Raw genomic sequence first — 13774 nt, 5'->3', positions numbered from 1 at the left:
GACCCAGCAAACATGCCCATGCGGGCCCACTGTGGGTATGCTGTGGGACACTGTGGGCAGGGCAAACCCACACCAAACCCCAAATGGGCCCCATGCGGGTTAGCCCATGTGGGGCCCACAGTAGTTTGCCCTTTGGGGGCCCTACATGGGTTTACTAGGGGCAAGCCCACTGTGGGCTTGCCCATAGTAAACCCACACAGGCCCCATATGGGCCAGCCCATGCGGGCCCCGTATGACTTTGCCCTTTTGGGCCCCATGAGGGTTTTTTTGTGGGCCAACCCACTGTGGGCTTGCCCACAGAAAAACCCAAACAGGGCCCATATGGGCCAGCCCATGCGGGCCCCGTATGACTTTGCCCTTTTGGGCCCCATGAGGGTTTTTTGTGGGCAAACCCACTGTGGGCTTGCCCACAGAAAAACCCAAACAGGGCCCATATGGGCTAGCCCATGCGGGCCCTCTATTACTTTGCCCTTTTGCGCCCCATGAGGTTTTTTGTGGGCCATCCCACTGTGGGCTTGCCCACAAAAAAAACCCACACAAGCCCCATATTTTCTAGCTAGCCCCAATTATTTTGCCATTTATTCTTGGATCCCTCACATCCAACTCACCCCATTTTTGAACTTTTGCCATCTGGCCAGCGCTTCAGAGCCGCGAATACCAGAACAGTAAGGCACAAAAACAGTTTCTTCCCCCAGGCAATCTACCTCATGAACAGTTAAATGTTCCCCACTCATGCTTATGCAAAAAAAGTGCAATATCCTTATATTTTATTTGTTACCCCTCCATTCTAGTACATCCCTGCATCTTATTTAATCCTATTAAATTGTCATTTATAGCACAATTGTTTACACACCTATTTATTTGCCTACAATTTTTGTCTGTGTGTTGGTGTCTTTGTGTACTGGAAGCTTATGTCACTAAAACAAATTCCTTGTGTGCAAGCATTCTTGGCAATAAAGCTCTTTCTGATTCTGATTTCTGATTCATTTATCATATAGTAATAATATTTTTTTTAATATTTGAATGATTAAAATAAGTATAATTATTATTAAATTATTAAAATAATTATCATTGGTTGTTATTATCTTAGCAGATCATTTCCTTTTGATGTTAATTGTTGTTGTTAAATCAAAAACAGTTACTACACTTGCTATAATAAAACCATTTTTATACATTTTTATGACGGTCTGTCCATTTAGAACAAAATGTGCATGCATGTTTATGTAGAAATAATTGAACACAACCCCCGGATAAGGATCTTAAAAGCTATATGCTTTAAAGCACAACATTTCTGTTTATTTTAATACAATAAATATTTAATGTTAAACAAGTTCTAATTTTCAGTCCGTCTGAACGCAGTGCTTCGCTATGAGAAACACTTTCTTTACCATCTTTATTGTGTTTTAACATGTTGTCTTTTGTCATGTGTTATTAGGCATGTTCGACTTCATGAAGCGCTGCGAGAACCCACATCATATGTTGATGACGTAAACGTATCGCGAGACTGAGTCAAGAAATTACACGTAGAGGTCTAATTTCGAACCGCTCTCGCGGTACATTGACGTCATCATCATGTCAGCGCCGCATGAGGTCGAACACACCTATTATTTGCGGGCACGCGCCTCCGTCCTCGTGAGTTCAAAAACTGAATTTAACCGATGTTTACCTCAGACGACAGTTTTCGTTTATGTGATAAATTCTGAGGTAAGTTTTCCTTAAATGCTGGTTACTTCATTAAAATAAGTTCACAGTAATGTTCATTTTGTTGTTAGTAATTTGATATGACTAAAATATTATGAACTTTAATGTTTACTGTTGATTTAAGCTGTTTGTTTGACTGACCTCGTGATGTAGCTATGAGCTAATGTAGAGCAGATCTTTTATTTGTCTTTAGTTCTATAAAATGTGTTATCCTCGTTCTTAAATGTATTTTACATTGTTTAGTTAATTATTACGCAGGTTATTTCAATGTAGGGTTTTTACGCGTAAATAATAAGCCCAGCGAACATTGCAAGGTGGGGCCCATGTGGGCCCCATATGGGCTTCCTATGTGGGCCCTATATGGGTTTGTCCATGGGTTCCACTATGGCCCCACGTGGGTTGCCCACATGAATTTGATATAGAAACTGAGTGGGGCTTATGTGGGGCCCAGCTGGGCAACACACATGGGGCCCATGTGGGCTCTATATGGGCCCCATATGGGCTTCCAATGTGGGCTGTACATGGGTTTGTCCATGGGTTCCACTGTGCAAGGCAAGGCAAGGCAAGGCAAAGTTTATTTGTATAGCACATTTCATACACAAAGGTCATTCAAAGTGCTTTACATAGAAATGAGAAAACAAAAATCAAAGATACATGAATTTGAAATATCAATTAAAAGAAAATAAATGTGATTTTAATAAAAACTGTTTAAATGTGTGAAAAAGAATAAAACAGGAATAAAAGTATAAAACAGTTAAAAATGAGAATAAAAACAAGAGAAATAGAAAATAATTAAAATAGTGCATATATAATATAGTGCAATCAGTTCGGACGCAGCATAGTGCTCATTCAGTAAATGCATAGCTAAACAGATGTGTTTTGAGTCTGGATTTGAATGTGGCTACTGTTGGAGCACATCTGATCTCTTCTGGAAGCTGGTTCCAGCTGCGACTGGCATAATAGCTAAAAGCTGACTCTCCTTGCTTTTAGTGAACCCTTGGTATTTCTAGCTGATGTGATCCTAATGATCTGAGTGATCTGATAGGTTTGTATTCAATGAGCATATCAGCAATGTATTGAGGTCCTAGTCCAATGAGTGATTTATATACCATTAATAATACTTTAAAATCAATCCTAAATGTAACTGGTAGCCAGTGTAGCGACCTGAGGACTGGTGTGATATGTTCATATTTTCTGGTTCTGCTCAGAATCCTGGCAGCAGCGTTCTGAATAAGCTGGAGCTGTCTAATGGTCTTTTTGGTAAGGCCAGTGAGGAGGCCATTACAATAATCCACCCTGCTGGTGATGAAAGCATGCACAAGTTTCTCTAAGTCTTGTCTGGAAACAAAGCATCTAATTCTTGCGATATTTTTGAGATGATAGTATGCTGATTTAGTTATTGCTTTGACATGACTGCTGAAACTAAGGTCAGACTCCAGAATCACACCAAGATTCCTGACTTGATTTTTAGTTGTTTGACCCCTAGCGTCAAGGTATGCATTCACCTTGAGAACTTCATCTTTGTTTCCAAACGCAATTACTTCAGTTTTCTCTTTGTTTAACTGAAGAAAGTTTTGGCACATCCAACTGTTAACTTCATCAATGCATTTGCACAGGGAGTCAATGGGGCTATAGTCGTTAGGGGATAGAGCTAAGTAGATCTGGGTGTCGTCTGCATAACTGTGATAGGCAATTTTGTTCTCTCTCATTATTTGGCTTAGTGGGAGCATATACAGGTTGAACAGGAGTGGCGCAAGAATTGAGCCTTGCGGGACTCCGCATGTCATGGATGTCCACTCAGATTTATGGCCACCTATACTTACATAATAACCTCTCCCTTCTAAGTATGACTTGAACCATTTCAGGACCACCCCAGAAAGTCCGACCCAGTTTTCCAGCCTGTCAAGAAGTATGTTGTGATCGACAGTGTCAAAAGCAGCACTGAGGTCGAGTAGCACCAGCACTGATAGTTTGCCTGTGTCTGTGTTGAGGCGAATATCATTTATTATCTTTATGAGCGCTGTCTCTGTACTGTGGTGTGGTCTGAAACCAGATTGAAAAATGTCAAAGTAACCATTAGAAATTAAGAATTTGTTCAGCTGATTGAAAACAACTTTTTCAATGATCTTGCCTATGAAAGGAAGATTTGAGATTGGTCTGTAGTTGCTCAATACAGTGTTATCTAGGTTGCTCTTTTTCAGGAGGGGCTTAACAACTGCAGTTTTAAGGGACTTTGGAAAAGTCCCAGAGTGAAGTGATGAATTTACCACTTTTAGGAGATCTGCTTCTAAACAGTTAAAGACACTTTTGAAAAAAGATGTTGGGAGTGTGTCAAGGGCACAGGTTGATGTTTTAAGATGCTGTACTGTTTCTTCCAAAATTTTACCATCAACTGCTTCGAAATCAGACATCGTAACTACTTTCTGATGTTGTGGTCTGATTTGTCTGACCCCGGCGCAGCTCAAGGATGTGCTGATCACCTTTCTGATATTATTGATTTTCTCAGAGAAGAAGTTAGCAAACTCACTACATTTGCTGTCTGAGAGCATTTCACTTGGAATGTGACTTGGGGGGGTTGTTAGTCTCTCTATAGTAGCAAAAAGAGTGCGTGTGTTATTTATGTTTTTGTTTATAATATTTGAAAAGAAAGTCTGTCTAGCTTTGCCTAGTTCCACACTGAAAGCACGAAGGCTGTCTTTATAGATATTATAATGGACTACAAGTTTTGTCTTCCGCCACATGCGCTCAGCTTTTCTGCATTGTCTCTTCATATTCTGCACCTCTGTTGAGTTTCTCCAAGGTGATTTTTGCCTGCCATTCTTCTTCCTGACTTTTACAGGAGCAATATCATCGATTACACTCTTAACTTTCGAATTAAAGGAATCAAGGAGAAAATCAACAGAGTCTGCAGATATGCTTGGTGTTAAAGATATAGCCTTCATAAATAGCACACTGGTGTTCTCATTTAAGGATCTCTTTTTGACAGACACAGATCTAGTTTCAATAGTAGGAGAGATTAATATATCAAAGAAAATACAGAAATGATCAGACAGTGCTACATCCTTAATAACAACTGATGAAATGTTTACACCCTTACTGATAATTAAATCTAGAGTGTGTCCACGATTGTGTGTGGGTCCATGTACATGTTGAGTCAGATCAAAAGTATTTAAAACAGCTGTGACATCTTTTGTTATAATGCTTTCTGGCTTATCTATGTGAATGTTAAAATCTCCAGCAATAGCAAAACAGTCAAACTCTGAGGAAATCATTGATAACAGTTCTGTAAAGTCCTCAACAAATGCTGGAGAGTATTTTGGGGGCCTGTAAATAATGATCAGTAGAATGCGTGGGGTACCTTTCAACACAATACCTAGATGTTCAAAAGACGGGTAATTCCCAAATGACACTTGCTTACATTGATAGACATCTTTAAAAAGAGCAGCAAGACCTCCACCCCTCCTAGCAGCTCTGCAAAAACTCAAATAGGTAAAGTTAGGAGGGGCTGTTTCATTAAGGACTGTTGCACTGTAGCTTTCTTCTAGCCATGTTTCATTTAGAAACATAAAATCCAGGTTGTTTGTGGCTATTAAGTCGCTGACTAGAAGTGATTTGTTTTTAAGTGAACAGATATTTAAAAGTGCTAACTTAATAGTACAATTTTTTTCCCTAACAGAGATCTTAGTTTGACAAGTCACAGGCAGCAGATTAGATTGATTTGCCACACGATTTGATCTAGCCTTACACTTTCTATCATGTACTAAAACAGAAATAGAGAAAGATATAGGCACACTGAGTTCCTGCTTTTGTAAACATTTGATAAAAGTATTAGTATTCTCATAGCAGGAACCCGACACACATCACTGAGAGCCATTATCAGTTGTTTTTGGTTCACCTACAGCAGATGGAGGAGGGTGTGTGCCTTGGCGTTGTGTCAGAGACCGAAGAGCTCTCACAGGACGAGGAGGGGGAACTGGGCCCACTGGCTTTGGTGGTTTTGGGGCTTGCTGTTTTCTGGTTGAAATCTGTGGGCTTGCAGCAATAGAGTGGGATAGTTTAGTTCCAGCATAAACCAGTTCCTCCATTTTTCCGGAGAAGGTCAAAAGCGGGGATGCTGGAGAGAGGAATGACATATCTAGTGAGGAGTCCTGTTGTTCTGATGTGACCGGAGGCTGTGATATGTTGTCCTGGTTTCCCTGGCTGTTTTCCAGAAAGTCGTCCTTGGGTGCTGAATCTTGGAGCCGTTCTAATCTGACACAGTCTGACTGTAGTAAGCTCTGTGGGCATGACTCAGCTGAGATTGTGTCCATGAGCAGTGGTTGTTGTGGCTGAGTGGTGTTATCTCTGTCCTTGTGGGATATGTCAACATCATGTCCATTCAGGTGCTGGAAAGAAGTCCTGTGGTCATTCATACTCTGTCCAGGTGTGTGTGTGCCATTCAGGTTGAGTGGATTGGCACACACTGCTGAAGGATGATGAAGGGAGAAATAGATGTTGTCCTTTAGAACTCTTGCACCCAGCCTGTTTGGGTGGATGCCATCCTGTTTAAATAGTTGTCTCTGACTCCAGAAAAGATTGAAGTTGTTGATAAAGTTCAATCCTTTTATGTTGCAGGTTTTTTGCAGCCATGTATTAAGTCCAAGCAAACGTGAAAACCTATTTGTTCCTCTTGCTGGAAGTGGTCCACTGATGAACGGCTGAGCTTTTACTGTTCTGAGTGTTTCAAAAAGTTTGTTGAAATCCCTCTTAAGGAGTTCAGATTGCTCTTTGTGAATATCATTCTTCCCTACATGAATGACAACTCGATTTACAGTCTTATGTTTCATCAGAATGTTCTTAAGTTCCCTGTTTACATCAGAAACGGTTGCTTGTGGAAGGCAGCACGTAGTTGAGTCTCTGTTGCTATAGTTTCTGATTATTGAGTCACCTAATATCAGAGTTCTGGGCTCGGATGCGCTCTGCGCTGAGTGCCGCTGTCTGCTCGATCTTGAGCGGCAGGTAGCATCAGTGTTAGCTGCTGGCTGATTTGATCGGTGTTTAGTCACATTTATCACATTTGGGGATTCCTCACTCATATTCATTAATACTTCAAATCTGTTCTCAAGATGTATAGGTGGTGGTAGAAAGTCAGTGTTTGCAATCCTTGTCCTAGCTGTATCTGGGGTAGAGGAAGCTATTGCGGCAAAATGTGATGCTCGTGACAGTCTGATTTCTTGAGTGATTTTGGGTCTTGCTCCCTGTTTGTACCATTGATTAGTGTGTTGATCATTAGATTTATGGGACTCACCGGCTGTTTGCTGAGGGCGTCCATGATGACGAAGCTCTGTTGTGTGTTCCGTCTGGTTTGGTAGTCCTGTAAGTAACTTTGTTTCAAGAACAGCAATCCTTTGTAAAAGTCTGTGGCAGTTTGTGCAGCAAGTAGATTGTTGATGAGGCATTCCTTTTTCTTATCCTTTTCAATGAAGGCAGCTGTGTTTTTCCTTCTGGAATGTAAGCTGATGGCGGTGGGAGGCTAGACGGATGAAAAGTTCCACTTTTTTGTAATCCTCCAGTCCCGAAAGTTTGTAAATTGACGTTGATGCCAAGCTTTGTTGTTTGAGCACTATGCTGATTTGCTGAAGTTAAAATTATAAGATAAAATATAAAAGCGATAGAGCAAAGAGCAGTAAGCAAAAGTGTCCGAACAGTAGCAGAGCAGGAAGTAAAACCCACCTGGGTTGCCCACATGAATTTGATATAGAAACTGAGTGGGGCCTATGTGGGGCCCACGTGGGCAACACACATAGGGCCCATATTGCACCCACGTAATGAAGCCCACGTTACATATCAGGGCCCAGAATGGAATTTTAATGGGTACTGGACTGGTCCCTTATTGTGAAATAATTATACTTTTAATGCTTAATTGTAATTTACTTAAATAATATATTTGTTTTAAATTGAAAACCGATAAAAGCAAATCATTTCAGTTCGGTAAATATCAGATTTCAGCATAAATATTCAACAGTTCATTCATCTGTAACATCACAAAACATGAAGGAGGTGCAATATGAGAAATAAAATTAAAAAACTGTAAAGGTTCAATATATCAAAATACTTTATTGTCAATTTATAACACTTTCAATGCTAAAGTAATCATGAACATTTCAAAACTGCTAAGGCAGGTAATGACTAACAATTTAACATAACACTTAAAATAAGCAGAGAAAGAAGTCAAACTCTTAAAATACTTCGAACTCAAAAACAACACAAACATTGCTCACTCTTCTGGAGATGGTCTTCTGATCATCAAGTAATCTTTGCTCAAACGTTTTATGAAGAACTTCCAAAGCATCCACAGCCAAACTCATTAAATGTCCTTGCACGTTTGCTTTAATTCATCCCTGTGCAGTCCGTGTACTTGTACTGTAGTATTACATTTTCTAAAAACACAACTCAGGATAAATTACAAGTGTAACAGTTGTGAGAGACTCCTGCTGCTCCGATAGAAACCGTATCCTTGCGCCTGAGCGGAAATTCTTGTAGTTTAAATGTTTATCATCTTTATAGTTGTTATTTTAAAAGTCTGCCTATTTTAGCAAAGATTATTTAAAATATGATATTATATTATGTGATAAAAATCACAATTAAAAACATTTGAAGCAGGACTACTTTGTCAAGCGTAATGTGTCGTAGCAGTGAGCAGATCGTAATGAGGTCTCCTTATATGAAACACCTGACTCCACTAATCAGACTCCTTTCAGAATGTTTGAAACATTTCTTTAATTAACACACTTATCAAACTGATGAACTTTCTGACATTTCTTATTTTCACTCATGCTCAGCTGTGCAAATTAAAATTAATAATTGGCAGGTTAACATTACAAATATCACAAATAAATGTTAACAATAATGCATTTTTATTTAAAATGTTTTATACTGATCATATCCTATCTGTGGTATTATTTGTTTTTTGTATAAAAGTGACTATAAACCAAAATTAATCATTTTAAGAGTTTAAATGTATATAAAATGTATTTTAAGCATAAAATGTTTTGCCCACATAGGTGCCATGAGGGCCCCACATTATTATCCCACATGGGCAAACCTATATGGGGCCCACGTAGGGAAACCCACATGGGACCCACACAGTCAACCCACAAGGGACCCACATATATTGCCCATGTTAAGCCCATGGCCACATGAAACCCATGTTGCCCATATGGGACCCATGTGGGGCCCACATATCAATGTTAATTAAATGTAAAAAATAATGCATTTTTATTTCAAATGTTTTATACTGATCAAATCATATCTTTTATATTATTTGCTATTTGTTTAAAAGTGACAATCAACCAAAAGTTATTATTTTAAGATTGTAAACGTATAAAGATATATTTCAAGCATACATTTTTTTTGCCCACATAGGTGCCATGAGGGCCCCACATTATTATCCCACATGGGCAAACCTATATGGGGCCCACATGGGCAAACCTACATGGGACCCACATAGTCAACCCACATGGGACCCATATATATTGCCCATGTTAAGCCCATGGCCACATGAAACCCATGTTGCCCATATGGGACCCATGTGGGGCCCACATATCAATGTTAATTAAATGTAAAAAATAATGCATTTTTATTTAAAATGTTTTATACTGATCAAATCATATCTGTTATATTATTTGCTATTTGTTTAAAAGTGACAATCAACCAAAAGTTATTATTTTAAGATTGTAAATGTATAAAGATGTATTTCAAGCATAAAAATGTTTTGCCCACATAGGTGCCATGAGGGGCCCACATTATTATCCCACATGGGCAAACCCATATGGGGCCCACATAGGAAACCCACATGGGACCCACATATATTGCCCATGTGAAGCCCACAGAGATGGGGACTCGAGTTTGAGACTCGGACTCGAGTGCGACTTAAGTCGCACACACAGTGACTTCAGACTCGACTTGAGACTCGACCCTCAAAGACTTCAGACTCGACTCGGACTCGAGCCGCGCGACTCGTGAACAATGTTTATTTTTAGGAAACGTCTGATGGGCTCGCTTTCATACCCCTCCCTCCGTTACCTACAACCTGCCCACGACGTGACACGTGACGTATCTGCTCCGCGCGCGCGGCCGCGAACATACCGGCTGCTGCTGTCCCACTCATCTGAAGCTTTGGGTAGTGCTGTGACGGATCCGCGGTTCGGCTCGCATGCGATTCGCGGATTAATATGCAATTTCAATAGGGTAAGTTTATCATTGTTTCTAAGGCTTGCAATTGTTTAAATGGTTAAACAATTTAACCGCAAAAAGGCGCTCAATTGAGCAGATTTCTGTACGCACATGCGGTTAAGTGTGTCCGGTCCAGCTCCAGTCAGGTCCAGAGTTGCACTACTTTGTGTCATACTGTAGTGTAGTCCATTAACATACATTTGCTGAATAGAGCAATGAAAAACAATGTAACGTTTTTATGTGAAACGACTGCTGCATCTTCTTTCTGAAGCGCTCCGCCTGTGTTTGAACACGCGTTTCAGTGCCCTCAGTAGCGCACATACAGAAAGAAGTGTTTCAAAAGTTAAGCCAACATAAAATCTTTCTTTTCTTGACAGGGCACATGCCACATACACACAAAATTATCTCACAGTTTTCTTTTTCTAATAAAAACATTTTTGTTTGTCTTAAGAAACCAGTCAGAAACCAATCTGGGCTTATTTGTTCTTAATAAAGAGACAGTAACCTCAATTAACCTACTTAAGTCTGTGTCATTTATGTTAACCAAACAACCCAAGACAAACAGAAAATCACGTCTATTGCTCAAAAATAATAATAATAATATTTAATTTGTACAATAAAGACAATGTTATTATCCATTTAATTTAATTTCTGTACCTAATGCTAATTTTAGACCTTACTTAATGTGCAACTTTGTTCTTTTTTATAAATGATTATAATTTCTTTATTTGTTATTAGAGTTTTATTTGTTACAACGAGACTTGAGACTTGACTTGGACTCGAGCCCAGAGACTTCAGACTTGACTTGGACTTGAGCTCAAAGACTTCAGACTTGACTCGGACTCGAGCTCAAAGACTTCAGACTTGACTCGGACTCGAGCTCAGAGACTTGTGAACATCTCTGGAAGCCCATGCCCACATGTAACCCATGCTGCCCAGATGGGACCCACGTGGGGCCCACATGTCAATGTTGGCTGGGAGGTTATAACGTAACTTACAGTACGGGAACACAGTTTACAGTAGAATATTTTAAACAGAAGCCATCAATTCTGCATTAATAACTATTGTACTTTTATGTTCACTTTTCTTTCAGCTAATTTTCTTGTTGTGTTTGATCTTTTCCATTGGCTGAAGAGTAAGTATTACTTTGTTTGTATTTGCACCCAAAATAAATGGGTCAGAATAAGTGCTCAAAACGCTCTCCTCAATACAATGGATAAATAAAAAATATAACTACAAAATATTAACTACCTATTAAATAGTCAGAGCTCACTTTGACTTGATGTACACCTCAGTCCCATATCATGTATTAGAAGATGCATATAGTTTTAATAAAAAATGTTTTTCTGTCATCATTTTATATTTTATTGTGCTCAAGGTCAGAACACAGCTCATTCACCTAAATCAAATAGTGACTCGCTGGTTAATATCCATCAGCTTTCTGCAATAAAATCCTAAAGATGTACCCTTAAACAAAGACAATTATAAGATCATCCATTTGGATCCAGTTAAAGCAATAAAACCTACTTGAAATACTTGGTAAGAAAAACTAGTGCAGTATACATTGTATAAATTATAGTATCTTAGCACTAACACCACACACTGTTTCTGCTAATGTTAAAGGAGTAGTTCACTCAAAAATGGTCCCCATTGACTTGACCATAGTAATTTTTCCTACTATGAAAATTCAATGGGCCCCATTTTAAGAATGGACTTCTCCTTTAATCTTATATACCTATAGAGTAGTATTGCATCCTTCAAATATATAAAGACCTTTTAGTTTTATCAGACTTATAAAAGACAGATCAGCTGTACGGATTCTTTAGGCATAAATCCGGGCGGGATTTACAAGTGTACATTTACTTATATATGCTACTACACCAATGTTATCTTGCACTGAACGATTTCATATATATATATATATATATATATATATATATATATATATATATATATATATATATATATATATATATATATATATATATATTAGTGCTGCACAATTAATCGCATCGCAATCGCAATGTCAGCCTGTGTAATTATATGACAGCAAAATGTTGCAATTATATTAAATAAATAAATGTGTGGACTTGTTAACACAAACTTTCTGATAACAAACAAAAAAGGCAGTGCACGTGTGGCATGCACGTGTGTGGTGTGCTTCGTCACTTATACCAGAGCGAAGATGGATGCAGAGGAGGTTGACAGTGATCTGGTAGTTAAAAAAAAACTCTGTCTGTTGTATGGCGGTATTTTGGATTTAGGATTACTGACACTGAGCAGTTGCTACATCACGTGGCAATACGAAAACACTTTTAGTTTTACAAATACACATTTTAGCTAAACTGTGTGTGGATTTTCCTTAAAACCCATCAAGTTGACTCATGATACCATTTAGTATAATCGCAATTGCACATCGCAATTTTAGCATCAATAACCGTAATGGGAAAAAATACCCAAACCGTGCAGCCCTAATAAATAAATAAATATATATATATATATATATATATATATATATATATATATATAGCTTAGACTTTAAACTGTTAAGCGCCGCCGTCCCGAATACGGGACACCTAAGTTTGCATTAATATCGTTGATGTAAATTTTAATCTATCACTAAAAACTATATATCGTTGGGTTTTATAGAATAAATTATGTAGGGAGAGTAATTGATTCATTTATGAAGAGAGTGTGCCTCAAAACATTTATTTTCTGCTAAATGTCACTGTCCCACCAGCAGGACACCTACACTTACTTCAATGTTTGCATATGAATTCTTATCTAATCATGACAAACTGTATATTGTTTGAAAGCTTCAAGAGTGTAGATTTAACTCAATAAGGTGGGGTGACACTTAAAAGGTTAAGCACATAATAACTAGGTCTCAAATCAAGCAATTGAAGTATTTTAATAATTGGGGCTAAAAACAATGTTAAAATGTAGAAAACCCCTTTTATAATTAGTTTCCTACTTGGATTAATCATGATTGACTTTTTGTTAAAAAAAAAACTTGTTTTAATGTTGATTTTTATATTGTTTTTTATGTTTTCACTTAGATGCTGTGACAAAAAAGCAACCAGGACACCACATCTGCAGTGACAGAGAGCAGGATGGGGGAGGAATCAGAAGGACCAGAAGATAATATCAACTGGTGCCCCTGAGGAGATTTACATTGTTCTGTTTTTTTTGTTTAGTAATAAGCGGTTTTATGTGATTTTGTAAAATAAAAGAAATTCAGTATTCAATCCACATGTTTTTCACATAATTTTCTATATTTTACTTCCGTGTATTTACAGCCAGGGTGCCTACTGTTAGCCCAAACTTTGCCCAGTGTGCCCACATTAAATCCACACTTTGTCCACAGTAAGCCCACACTTTGCCCAGTGTACCCACAGTTAGCCCACACTTTGCCCAATGTGCCCACAGTTAGGCCCACAATTTGCCCACAGTTATCCCTTACCTTGCCCAATGTGCCCACAGTTAGCCCACACTTTGCCCAATGTGCCCACAGTAAGCCCACACTTTGCCCAATGTGCCCACACTTTGCTCAATGTGCCCACAGTAAACCCACACTTTGCCCACAGTTAGCCCACACTTTACCCAATGTGCCCACGGTAAACCCACACGTTGCCCACAGTAAGCCCAATGTGCCCACAGTAAGTCCACACTTTATCCAATGTGCCCACAGTAAGCCCACACTTTGCCCACAGTAAGCCCACACTTTGCCCAATATGCCCACAGGAAACCCACACTTTGCCCCCAGTTAGCCCACACTTTACCCAATGTGCCCACAGTAAACCCACACTTTGCCCACAGTTAGCCCACACTTTACCCAATGTGCCCACACTTTGCCCAC

The 13774-nt window shown here is 39.0% G+C and overlaps 1 long non-coding RNA gene across 1 annotated transcript; it reads left to right on the top strand.

Annotated features, from left to right (window-relative positions):
- Window positions 1–8: 8 nt before the first annotated feature.
- LOC129437332 (uncharacterized) lies at window positions 9–13571 on the top strand. Its single transcript, XR_012372972.1, has 3 exons — window positions 9–1704; window positions 11009–11050; window positions 12975–13571. It is a non-coding gene; the product is annotated as an uncharacterized lncRNA (long non-coding RNA).
- Window positions 13572–13774: the final 203 nt, after the last annotated feature.

This window comes from Misgurnus anguillicaudatus, chromosome 13, assembly GCF_027580225.2.
Source record: "Misgurnus anguillicaudatus chromosome 13, ASM2758022v2, whole genome shotgun sequence".
In the NCBI taxonomy this organism is placed as follows: domain Eukaryota; kingdom Metazoa; phylum Chordata; class Actinopteri; order Cypriniformes; family Cobitidae; genus Misgurnus; species Misgurnus anguillicaudatus.
This window is presented reverse-complemented; position numbering and strand designations above follow the sequence as displayed.